Here is a 12,720-nt window from a genome sequence, read left to right on the forward strand (position 1 = left end):
CCATGAGCCTAGATTTCCTTGTGAATTTAGGTTTGTGATTGTACATTTCCATATTCTAGCTCTCCTTAGGTTAACACCCTAGCTAGTGAAAGGAATCTAATTCTCATGGGTTTAACAACCTTTCTTAAATTTATATATTATTACTTGCACCCCTTATACTTGATGTGGCTATTTAGCAGAAAAGTTTTTGTCGCCGTTGCTAAGGATTGGAGTAAAATCTGATTCCTAACTCGGTTTGCCTTTGGGGAAGCTACTACGTTTTCTTGTTTCTTGTAAATTTTGCTATTTTTGTAATTCCCCTAGTAAATGATTAATCTCACAAAACTGGCGATTGATCGTTTGAAGTCATAGAGTGAAAAAAATCACTCAAACGATTGATCTGGTGTTTTCAGCGATCGATCTTTCAAGAACATAGAGCAAAAACGATCAATCTCACGGTTTTAACGATCGATCTCTGCTGTAGTTTTTTTTATTTTACTTCGTAGATGAAACAATCGATCTTCTAGTTTTAGAGATCGATCGTTTCCTTTTTTTTTTTTTTTTTTCTTTCTTTCTTTTTATTATTAGTTACTAATCCTTTGGGAAGCTATAGGTACATATATAATTTCTTTAAGCTATGGATGGATGGAACCAAGGATGGAATGATCCAAGAGAGTTTGAGCAACAAAGCCATTATGGTGAACCTTATCAACAATAGGAGCCTCACCCTCGAAGTCACATGCCTTTCAACCATATTTGTGCCTTGTGTGGATCTCCACAACACTCACCTCTAGAGTGTGTCTTGAAATTTGAGTACCCGAAATTCATGCAAGAGTATGATTACAAAATGATCATGCATGAACAGACTATGGCATCCCAAGCATATCTTTAAGAAGAAGAAGAAAATGAGTCTCTAAGTGTTTCTGTCGACTTCTCCAAGATTGTCAGGCAAAATGCTATATCCGACAGCGGGTACCAAGATAACTTCGGGACCCTGACAAAAGAAATACACAACGTCAGAGGTATAAACTATAGCAGACGGTTTATGCCTCTCTGATGCTGAAGTAAGGTTCTATATGTAATTTGACAGGGTAACAATAAAAGGAAAGAAGTTAGGGGTAAATACTAGTTAGTACCCTGTGGTTTAGGTCCAAAATCAATTCAGTCCCTGGACTTCTAATTTCATCAAAAACACCCCTGCACTTTCAATTTTGATCTAATAGGTCCAATTCGTTAATATTCTGTTATGGGTTCAAGTTATAGTTGGATTATTTGTTGAAAAACTATTTATTTTTAATAGTAGGACTCACTCCTAAATTGACTATGCAGACCACCTCGACACCACATCATAAAACATAGGCCATATATGAGCCACATTAACAAGTTAAATAACTCAATTGTCGGAAAACTAACAAATTGGACCTATTAGATCAAAATTGAAAGTGCAGGGGTGTTTTTGATGAAATTGGAAGTTCATGGACTGAATTGATTTGGGACCTAAACCACAGGGTAGTAATTTGTATTTAGCCCAAGAAGTTATTAACCTCCTCAAGGTGGTTGAGCTTGATTTATATATGTTGAGTGCGGGGGTGGGGGTGATTCTCTCATTTCTTCGATGTGGAACGCGAATCCATAGTTCCCAGACTGATGTCGGGTTTTGGTGTGAGCTTTGGCTAGCCCTACCAAGCTGAGTTAGGACCTGTACCGCCCAAGGTGTCGCCCATTGTGGGCACCATCTTGCCGGGTGTTGGATCATAATTCATCTACATATTTGTGCCCTAAAACATGGAAATTACTTGTTCTAAAGTCCAATTTAATGTTGACTAATCCAATTCCATGTTTTGTAGAAAATCTTGACAAGAGGAGAAAAAAAGTGAAATTCCGGCAAATTTTCCATGCACCACCACTTTTGGCTGCACAAGAGGAGGCGCACCACCACTCACGGTGGTGTCATGTATTTTCTGGCCACATTCATGGAGGAGCAAGGAGGATGAGTACCATAGCATCCATGTCATTACATTCATTCACCATCATTCTATCTCAACCAAATTCTAACCATTTTGGTTCCAATTCAACCAAACACTCTATTACCCAAAAGTCCATCATCATCAACACTCCAATATCCATCATGTTTTAGGTTTAATCACTATCCCTCACTCATCATTTCCTACTCCAACCTACACCATCACTCCCATGCCATTTTCCCTTGATTTTGGGATCTATTACCACTTTTCTACTCCACCTCCATGCTCCTTGCAAGTTGTGAGCTGCTCTCTTTTGCTTCACAACACCATTTGACACCTGTACTTACATGTGCATTTGCCAAAGCATAATTAGCTATAATGAGCCACGCTCATGCTACTGCCAGCAGTATCAACTCCCGCCAAAGGAGTGACCTATGGAAACACAGCCAAGCAGGCTACTGCCTGAGCCCCGGTTCACCCCCTGATCACAGCTGACGCGCCGCCACGCGCCGTGCCAAGATGGCATCAGAAGCTCCAGAAGCTGGGAACTGAAGCATATCATTCCCACATCGAAAACATGGAAGAGGTCAGCCTCTTCCTCACCTATAAAAGGTTCTCTTCTCTCTCCTCATTAATTACGCATTTACTACTTACCTACTGTTATTCTGTCAACATAAATACATTGACTAACTTAGGCATCGGAGAAGAGAAGACCGCCCATCGCGGTCTCCCTTTGACACCCTTTGTATTTTACTTGACAGGTAGCGGAAGTATTGATTATATCACAAGTAGCCATCCGCCCATCGGACCAGCGTTAACCAAGATTTAGCCACCGATGAATCTTAGACATTAACAACACCTCTCTCTCTATCTATTTAAGCATCCATTATCTCAAGGAAGAGGACATTACCCACACTTAGCCACTACATCCTTTTCTCTCTCTATTCTCTACACAATCCACCACCATCTCCTCCACAAAACCTCCATCTCCACCACTTCATTTTCCAACTACATCCCTACTCATAACATCTTACATATACCAAGCATCATCATCATCTCAAGTCTTGAAGAAGGAGTTCAAGGAAGAAGCTAGAGCACAAGAGGAGCCACCACATCATCTCCATGACAAAGTTTCCATGATCAACCACTTCATCATCCTTCACTTGTGATCATCCCTAGTCATTTCTAAACTCTATTCTTTGATAGCTTAATGTTTTCCACTATGTTGATGCTAGTTTATGTAGATATGTGTGAGTAGTCTATTGTTGGGGCTAGGGTTGAAAGCCCTAGCCAAACTTGTAATGAATTGATGTTTGAATCTTATTTGATGCAATTTCCATGATCATCTTCACATGCTAATTCAAGAAATGAATGCTTGTATTTGAATATAGCTAATTTGAAAACTTTGCATTTGTCATTACATGAACAATGTTTAGAGAGTAGCTAGCTTTGAACATTAATAGCATGATAGCACACTAGGTGTGTATGTGAGCGTAGTGAGTTAAAATCACTTAGACCTAGGATTGGTTTGCTTGCTTGATTATCTAAACTCAAACCTTTATGCATCTAAGAGCAAGGAATTTATACTTACCCGGTAATATAACTTGTTCTTGGGTAGTTAGTTTCGCACTTATCCGGTGGGAATTGATAAAATCAAAGAAGTTTAGGCCTTAGTAGTCTTATCCAGATGCTAAGAGGGTAATTGGATACTTGGGATTGTTTTACTTATAGTTTGAACATCAATGCATGCAAGGGAGGCTATGGTGAACAACCTAAAGCTCTAACTTCCATCCATTCTATCACATCTAGTTTAGCATAGCCTAGTTTACATTTCAAGTTTTTATTGTGTGTTCATTTGACTTGAAACCATCTCCAACACCAAAATCAAACCACTACACCATCTTGCATATATTCACCATGAACTTTGGTCCACTTGTGAGCCCTTGTTTGTGATTTGTACATTTGCATATTCATCAAGCACCATTTAGGTTTTCCTTAGCTAGAGTGGGTTTTCCAATCCCTTGGGTACGATATCCCCTACACTATAACTTGGCCCTTATACTTGAGGGTGGCTATTTGGCTAACACCGGGTACCAGTCCCGGCCCATGGTATGGCAATTGGATGGTCCTACGGGGTCTAGTGGTAGTAGGATACCTTGTGATGGTGACGTATTTGCTGTTATCATGTCCCCCAAGTTCCCTTTCAAGATGTTTCTTGGGTGAGGACTTGAGTAAATTGAATGGCATAAGGTTTCATTGATTACTGTGCCCCTGTGGAGTCCCCCAAGTTCCCGATGAAGAAATATCTGGATCGGGTAGGCATGTTCTACTCGCTGTAGGTTGCTACGCTACAGTGAATTTCCCGATGGGGTAGAATGAGTGTATGAGCCTAAGTACCCGATGGGGTAAAATGATGGCATGAGCCTAAGTACCCAAAGGGGTAAAATGATGGCATAAGCCTAATACTCGGTGGGGTAGGCATAGCCGGTGTGTTGAACACTTTGGGGAAGTTTTTTGAAAACCAGTGCATGGTGGACACGTGGTGCTTGAGATGTTATCGAGGCAGCAATAAATGCTGGTCACTTCGCCTGCACGCCGGTTGCGTGTGGGAAGTTAGAGAGTTCGTGGGACACGTTTCTTAATCTGACGCCCATCGTCATTTAATCTTTTGCGATTAGGATTGTGCTAGAATTGAATTTAAGAGGGAAACTGACTTCTCCTATTCAGTTTTTATGTTTGTTGATTTCACCAGCATCAGTCTCTTTGTATTTTGCTTTGTGCGGCCGATGATATTTGGGGATATTGGAGAGAGAGAAACCGATCGTTTGTTGGAGCAGCTGCTAAAGAACGAGAAGGGAGAAGAGCGACAGTGGTAAACAGGTATGGGATTTGAGCATCTTCTCCGTATACCTCAGTTTTGATGCGTTATTTGGTTTTCAGGATTTGTGCTTCTTTTTTTTTTTTTTTCTGGTGTTGATATGTTTGTGAAGAGTGATTTGGGTGTGTAGGTAGAGTTTAGGGGTAGAAACACTCTAATTTTTGGTGGTGGGTAGGTTGATTGTGGTTGTCTGTGATGCTGGGTGTTGTATGGAAAACCAAAAATACTATTTCTGGGTTTGTTGGGTTTGAAGGTTGAAGTGGGGGGTGATCCAAACTTTAATCAACCCCTAGATCCAAAACTTGAGGCTAACCCCAATGTCCTTTTGTTTCTGATTCCATATACCGGAGCAAAACTCAGCGGGACTAGCAAACTAGTAGACTTAAGATGGAATCAGAAATGTCCATTGCGGCGGTTGGTGCTTGGTCCCCTCACCAAGCCTCCGCAAGGGAGAGAAAGATGAACATAGATTAGTACTTGGAGTGATTCGGTGCCAAAAATGGATCTAGGGTTGGAGAGGTGAGCACGTCTACCGGGACTACGGCGGAAAGGTCAGGGAGTACTGATGGATTAGGAAGTTCAGAGAATTCGGGAACTGGGGGAGAGGCTGGTGTGACTGTGGCCATACCACATGGAATATCGATGTCGCGGTACACCTTAGTAGATGGGACTTTATGTGATGAGACTACGAGGAGTATGACAATGAAGGAGCTCACCTTGTTGAGGTTAAGATGGGCGATCCTTGATGAAGTGGAGCTGAGGCCCCTGTATCGGGTGGGAGTTGGTAGCGAACCCTCCCGCTGGATGGGTGGCACTCCGTGAGAATTAGCTGTACCAGGGGTTGATGCTACCATAGCCTCGGTGCCTGCAGTATCTATTGAGGATGCTCAACATCTCCCCCGGACAATTGACGCTGAATGCTTGGCGTCAAATCCTTAGCATGATTGTCATGTGGGATGTGTGTGATATGGGGTGGCCATCTATCAATGAATTTAGAGCCATGTATCGTCTCTCATGCTCGAAGAAGAAACTGTGCAAGGGAACTGTTACCTTGACGGCCAGGGACTACAAGCCACTAGTCACCGATCTGCCCATGTCCTCAAGTAAAAGGTGGCGGAATAAGGTGTTCCTTGCTGGTGGTAGGAGGCAGATTAGGAATAGAATTGGAATCTATCGGGAACATATCAGGCCATCAGGGACCAGTCTTATACTCTCTCCGAGGTTGAGAGAAAGTGTATACCACGAGTGTAGGCTAAGTGGGGAACAAGACGAGGAGCGAAGCTCGTATAGGTTCATTAGATATGAAGTGTTGAGTCGGTTGGGTGTAGGTAGAGTTCCCGGTGAGTGGGTTGGAATAGCTCCTCTTTTTTTTTTTTGACCCAGTGTTGTTTGTTTTTCAATGAAAGTAGCTTAGAGGAAACCTCGCAAGGGAAAAGCAATTGACAGGATGGATGATTTCTCCTTGATGGACAAGTTGTTCAACGAGGGGGAGGACACACTCCATATTGATGCGGATGTGGCCACCGGGAAGGTCGACCGAACTAAGGAGGAGGTGTTGTTGGAGATAGATGATGAAGGATAACTGGAACCGAATCCCAATGCTCCTATTAGCATGCCATTGAGGGTCGATGTGCCTCATGTTGTCACCATGGTAGGACAGGAAAAAAAGAAAGAAAAGGTAGGTGGCTCCCAGGCGTCCCGGTCAAGTGGCTCTGTCAAAAGTGAGGAGGGTCCCTTCCTGGGGAGAAGAGGAAAAAGAAGCACAGCCATCATCACTACCGGGATAGTGGGAAGGAGGCAACTTACACCGGCAAGGATGTTATGGGTGCCGGAGTGAAAAAGGCAAGGGTGAGCCACAAAGTTGTACTGGGAACTGAAGGAGTTGTGTCCTAAAACAATCATTTTGATATAATTATTATTGATCAAAAGGGCAAGTTTATTGTTCATTGCTTATATTTGATATTTGATTGAACAAGGTCCAAGGAATATGAGTTAAAGAGAAAGTAATCTAAAGAGTTAGATGTGTGAGACCTTTATTCTTTTACACTCTTATCCTAAAAGGTTCCTAGTCATAGGATTATCATTTGGACATTGATAATCCGGAAAGACTAGCACATACTATGTATGCTCAATATGGAGGATGATATGTCTCTTGTCATTCGTGTAGAGACACTAATACAAGTATGTGGGTGCTCTTATCTTAAAGAGTAAACTGAACGCGATTGTTAGAGTTCTTGTATGGAGTTTTACTTACATGTCAAACTTGAACTCTAAATTGCAATAATACAAATTAGTCCTTTGACCTGAGACACCATGGTTGTCTTATGAGTGAGTTGATTAACTCTTGATGATGCAATAATATTATGTCTATTAATGGATATGATTGATGCATTCATTGGTATAATCAATTCGGTCATAGAGACATGTGAGTGTACAATAATGAATCTCTAACCTTAAGTAAATAAGGTGTATGTTCAAAGATGTGATTCAAAAGTCTTTGGCCAAAGCATTGAATGAGATTAAAAAGGAGTTTCTAATCACATTCTTAGAATCACATAAGAAAGGAAATCACATTAGGGGGTTGACATATCAATTCCATACCCTAATGATGTGATTTAGAACATCGTGTTAGAGAAGGACCGTATTGTTTTGTAATTCCAATTGAATAGGTTATTTGTAATTCTATATTAACTAGGGTAGTCATGATATGTTGCAAGACGTCACTCATGACTTGTGAAGTCCCCGAGGATTGATAAACATTTATGATCCTAATAACAAGGGAGAATCAAAATGGAGTTTTGATTCGTAAACGAAATAGAATGGTTCTATAAACTTCACTGCCTTGTTAATTAGAACCTAAGAGATCACACACCATAGAAGTGGATCATTGAGATTGTATATGAAGAAGATTAAACAAGAGTTGGTTATGACCAAATAATTAATTAGATTTATTATTTGGACATAATTAGGTTTTTCGGGTAAAACCGAACCTATTGGGCCTAAACGATTGTCGGGTTTTGGTGTGGACTTGGGGTTCACTAAGTGAGACTTGAATGAAAGCCCAAGACACATTTTTAGTACACAATAGCATGTATAGACCAGCCAACGTATTGGCTTTGTGAAAGTCAATATTTCACTTTTAGTAGTTGGAGTTATTTCCTATTATATAAGGTGAAAGCATGGACAAAGAGTGTAAGTAAGTGTGAAGAGTGTGTCTTCACACAATCATCTTTTAATTGAAAAGAGAGAGTTCTCCCTTTATCTAATTGCACAAGTTGGTGTTATAACAAGGAAGAAGAACACTTGCCTACTTCTTCATTTCCTTTCATCTTTCTTCATCTCTTGATTCACTTGGTGAAGATCCTTAAAGGCCACATCCTTTTGTGGCTTTACTTGTAACATCAAGGAGGAGTCTACAAGCACAAGAAGGAGTACAAGAAGGAGTTCTTAATCTGAGGTGCTTCAAGGTGGAGGAAACACACACAAGGATAGATCAAGGAGAGGAACTTTGGTGGTTCACTTGGATCGGATTGAGATTACGCTCCAAGGGTGAGTAGAGCATAAACTCCCTCTTTGTTCTTCCTTACTAAGCATGCTATGTTTATATACATATCATAATAAGCCAAGATCATGGGTTAAAGGAATGGGTTTTATGTTTAGTTAGTAGTTTAATGGTTAAACTAATTCCGCACTAATTAAAAAGTTTTGAAATCCATCCATTCCTTCAGGAACCTCACAGTCACTGGGTATTTAGCACCAGCTGTCCCCTGATCCCCAAGAAACCGATAAAGCAGCTTCTCTCTGAATATGGGGTTGCTGAACAAAAAATTTGTCTGGTCGATGCTGGTAGATCTAAAGGACATAGATCTTGACTAAGTGCAAGCAAAGGACAACACTCTACTGGAGAATCGCAGGGTTGCCCGGGAGTCCATGATGTGAGTAAGTGTCTTTATCCGGTGTAGTTTACCTAGACTGTTAGTGTTTACTCATAGATTAGTGTGATTTGTTCTAGGCGTTGTACATTGTGTACGCCATTGATGCTAGCGAGGAGGACACTAAGCTGAAGGAGGAGGTGAGCAACTTGTCCGGGTAGGTGAAGTACCTTCATGAAGAGAAGGTAAAGCTTGAGAAAGAACGGGAAGCTCTGAATCAGAACCTTGATGCCATGACCCTGAAGGTGGAGGAACTTCCTGTTGGAAGGCCCAGAAGAGGATCTCGGTGTTGGAAGGCTGGAAAAGGAATTTGAACCGCTGCAGGGTTTTGAGAAAATGGCTAACTCCTGGAAGGCCAAGGCTGAGTACCTAGAGGGCAGTATTGGAGAGGAGCACCTTCAGGTTATGGAGGAGTACAAGGGATCTCAGGAGTTAGTTGATATGCTGTTGGCTGCCTGGGAGAAAGGCATCAAGGAGAAATTTTGTGAATGGAATGCCTATGGCTGGATTGATGTGGACAAGATTAAGGGGATGTTGCTGAGGCGAAGAGAAAAAGGCAAGAGGAAGAAGCTCAGAAGGAGGCCGGGGCCCAGGGTGGTGCTTCCGGGAGTCAAATGGAAGCCCAACAATAGCTATTTTTTTTTTTAGTAGTAGGAACTTATTTTGAACAATGCCCAGGTGGCTCCTGGGTGTACCTTATTCATTTCATTTGCTTGGTAGTCCAAGCTTTTTGTTGATGATGAAGAATGGTGATATTTTTGTTTTCTTACTTAAATGGAAATGTTGAAAGGGATTAAGATTGCATCCATTTGTGCTTTGTTGCATCTTTTATGTTTAAGTACTTATTGCCGGAATAGAGTAGTTAATACTGTAGCCAATGGTGTCCGGGATGCCCGGAGACTAAGTTAAATGGAAGCAATGGTCTGAATAATTCCTTTTTCCATTTAAGTACCACATGGTGGCTAATACAAAAGAAGTACCGGGTGGGTCGCTTGCCATAGCTGGATGATCAAAAGCTAGGGTAAGATGCTCCGGGAGCTATTTTTAATAATACCTTAAGCGCTGTGTGTTCCAAGGGTGCCTGGACTTGACTCAATACATGTCCCGGATGTAGAAGGTGGCGGGACCAACCTCCTCAACAATCTCGTAGGGACCCTCCCAAGAAGGGTCTAGTCCTCGAGGCTCCGAGTAAACCTGTTTCATGACCCAGTTCCCCAGTTTAAGTGTACGGGACTGAACCTTAGCATCGTAGTAGCGGGCTATTCTTATCTTGTTGGTTAGGTTGAGCATGTGCGCCACATCCCGGCGTTCTTCAAGCAAATCTGCGTCCAGTTGAAGGCCTTTAACATTAGTACCCGCATCGAAGTACCCGATTCGGCCGCTTGGTATCTTTGTTTCAATTGGAAGGGCACCTTTCGTACCAAAAGCCATGGAAAAAGGGGTCTCACCGGTTGCTTCTGTAGTTGTAGTCCTGATTGCCCACAAAGTCTTCGGGAGCTTGGAGGCCCAGAGTCCCTTTGTGTCCTCCAATTTCTTCTTTAGAGTTTTCTTGATTATTCTGTTGACAGCCTCGACTTGGCCATTTGTTTGGGTGTGTGCCGGTGAGGCGTACAAGATCTTTGTGCCCATATTTTATGTGCATGCCCTTAGCTCTTTATTGTTGAACTGTGCCCCGTTGTCCGTGACAATTGTGTCCGGGACTCCAAATCTGCAACATATATTCCTCCATAGGAAATTTTTGATTTCTCTGTTGTGATGGTTACCAGGGGTTCTACCTCTACCCACTTGGTTTGGTAGTCAACTGCTACGATAACATACTTAAATTATCCTATTGCCGTAGGGAGCTTACCGATGAGGTCAAGTCCCTATTGGCAAAAAGGACAAGGTGTGAGTAAGATGGTTTGAGCGATCGGTGGAGCCCGGGAACGTTGGCATACATCTGACATTTGTGGCAAGAACTGGGGACCGTTTCAGCTAATACAGACATTGTTGGCCAAAAGTATCAAGCCCGGAGGGCCTTATGTGCCAGTGATTGTGCGCCGGCATGATTGCCAGAAACACCTCCGTGAATGTCCTTGAGGATTTGGTGGCCCTCGGTCCCCGTGACACACTTTAAGTGGGGGAAGCAGTGGCCCCTTTTGTAAAGCTTCCTGTTCATGATGGTGTACCTGGCGGACCTCAGTTGTAATCTTCGTGCTTCTACCTTATCCTTCAGGGTTAGACCATCGATCATGTATTTGAGGATTCGATCCATCCATGATGGACTGGTGTTGATGGAAAATACCTGAAATATTGTCTTCCAAGTGCTTGGCTTGTCCAATACCTCCACCTTCATGTCCCCGTAGGATGTGGTCGGTGGGGTTGCTGCGAGCTTAGCCAAAGCATCGGCCTTGTTGTTCTTGGCTCGTGGTATCTGGGTAATTGTCACCGTGACAAAGCGTTGTACTAATGCCTTTGCAAGGTCCTAGTATGATGACATTTGTGGTTCTTTTGCCTCAAAGTCCCCGTTGACCTGATTCACTATGAGCTGGAAATCGCTGAAGATATGAAGGTGCTCGACACCTATCTCGTGAGCCACTTGTAATCCGGTGATGAGGGCCTCGTACTCAGCGGCATTGTTTGATGCCTTGAATGCAAATTTCAGGGCGTACTCATAAATTTGGTTGTCAGGACTAACAAGCAGAATACCTGCCCGGCTGCTTCTTTTGTTGGAGGCCCCATCAACAAAAAGATGCCAAGTGCTTGGTGGGGGTGGGTGTGGGGCCGCTGGCTCTATGTTCTGAGAGGGTGTGTCCTGTTGAGGGATAAGCTAAGAAATGAAATTTGCTGCTGCCTGGCCCTTGATAGATGTTTGGGGTTTGTAATGGATGTTAAATTCTCCCAGCTCAATGGCCCATTTCACAGGTCTACCTGAAGTTTCAAGCTTCTGCAGTACTTGTCTTAATGGATGATTGGTGAACACCGTGATCAGGTGTGCCTAGAAATAGTGTTGGAGCTTCCGAGCAGAAACCAGGAGGGCCAAAGTGACTTTCTCAATGTCTGGGTATCTCGACTCTGCACCAGTGTAGCCCTTTCCTGCGTAGTACACCGGGTACTCGCATTCAGGGTCCCGCCTGATAAGTGCTGAGCTGACAGCCATAACAGATGTAGCCAAATAGATGTAGATCATCTCCCTCGGGATAGGTTTTGACAGCAGCAATACTGCTGCTAAATAAGCTTTTATTCCCAAAAATGCTGCTTCGTGCTCAACGGTCTAGGAAATGTATTCAATGTGTTATTTTTTTAATAACTTGAAGAAAAGTGCGCATTTATCGGTGAGTCGTGATACAAATCGTGAGAGGGCGGCAATCCTACCGATAAGGAATTGGACCTTGTTGCGGAGGGTGGGTGAAGTCATGTCCAGGATTGCATGTACCTTCTCTGGGTTTTCCTCTATTCCTCTGTGGCTGATGATGTAGCCAAGGAATTTCCCTACCTCGACTCCAAAAATACACTTCAGCGGGTTCAGGTGCATACCGTTTCATAGAATAATGGTGAACATGATTGCCAGGTTCGTGACATGATCGTCCGTAGTTAGGGTCTTGACTAGCATGTCATCCACGTATACTTCTTTGATGGTACCGATGACCTCGACAAACATGGAATTGACTAGTCTCTGGTAAGTGGCTCTGGCATTCTTTAATCCGAAAGGCATGACCTGATAGCAGTAGAGTCCCTTGTCGGTAGTGAATGAGGTGTGTTCTTCGTCTGCGGGGTTCATTCTTATCTAATTGTATCTATTGAATGCATCCGTGAAGCTGAGTAACCGGTACCCAGCTGTGGAGTCTATGAGTTGGTCTATCCTTGGAAGGGGGAAGCTATCTTTGGGGCAAGCCCGGTTATGGTTTGTGTAGTCGACACATATACGCCAAGATCCCGTTGTTTTTCTTGGGGACCATGACTACATTGGCCAGCCAACGTGGGTACG

This window comes from Rosa rugosa, chromosome 7 (genome assembly GCF_958449725.1).
Source record: "Rosa rugosa chromosome 7, drRosRugo1.1, whole genome shotgun sequence".
NCBI classification, from domain to species: domain Eukaryota; kingdom Viridiplantae; phylum Streptophyta; class Magnoliopsida; order Rosales; family Rosaceae; genus Rosa; species Rosa rugosa.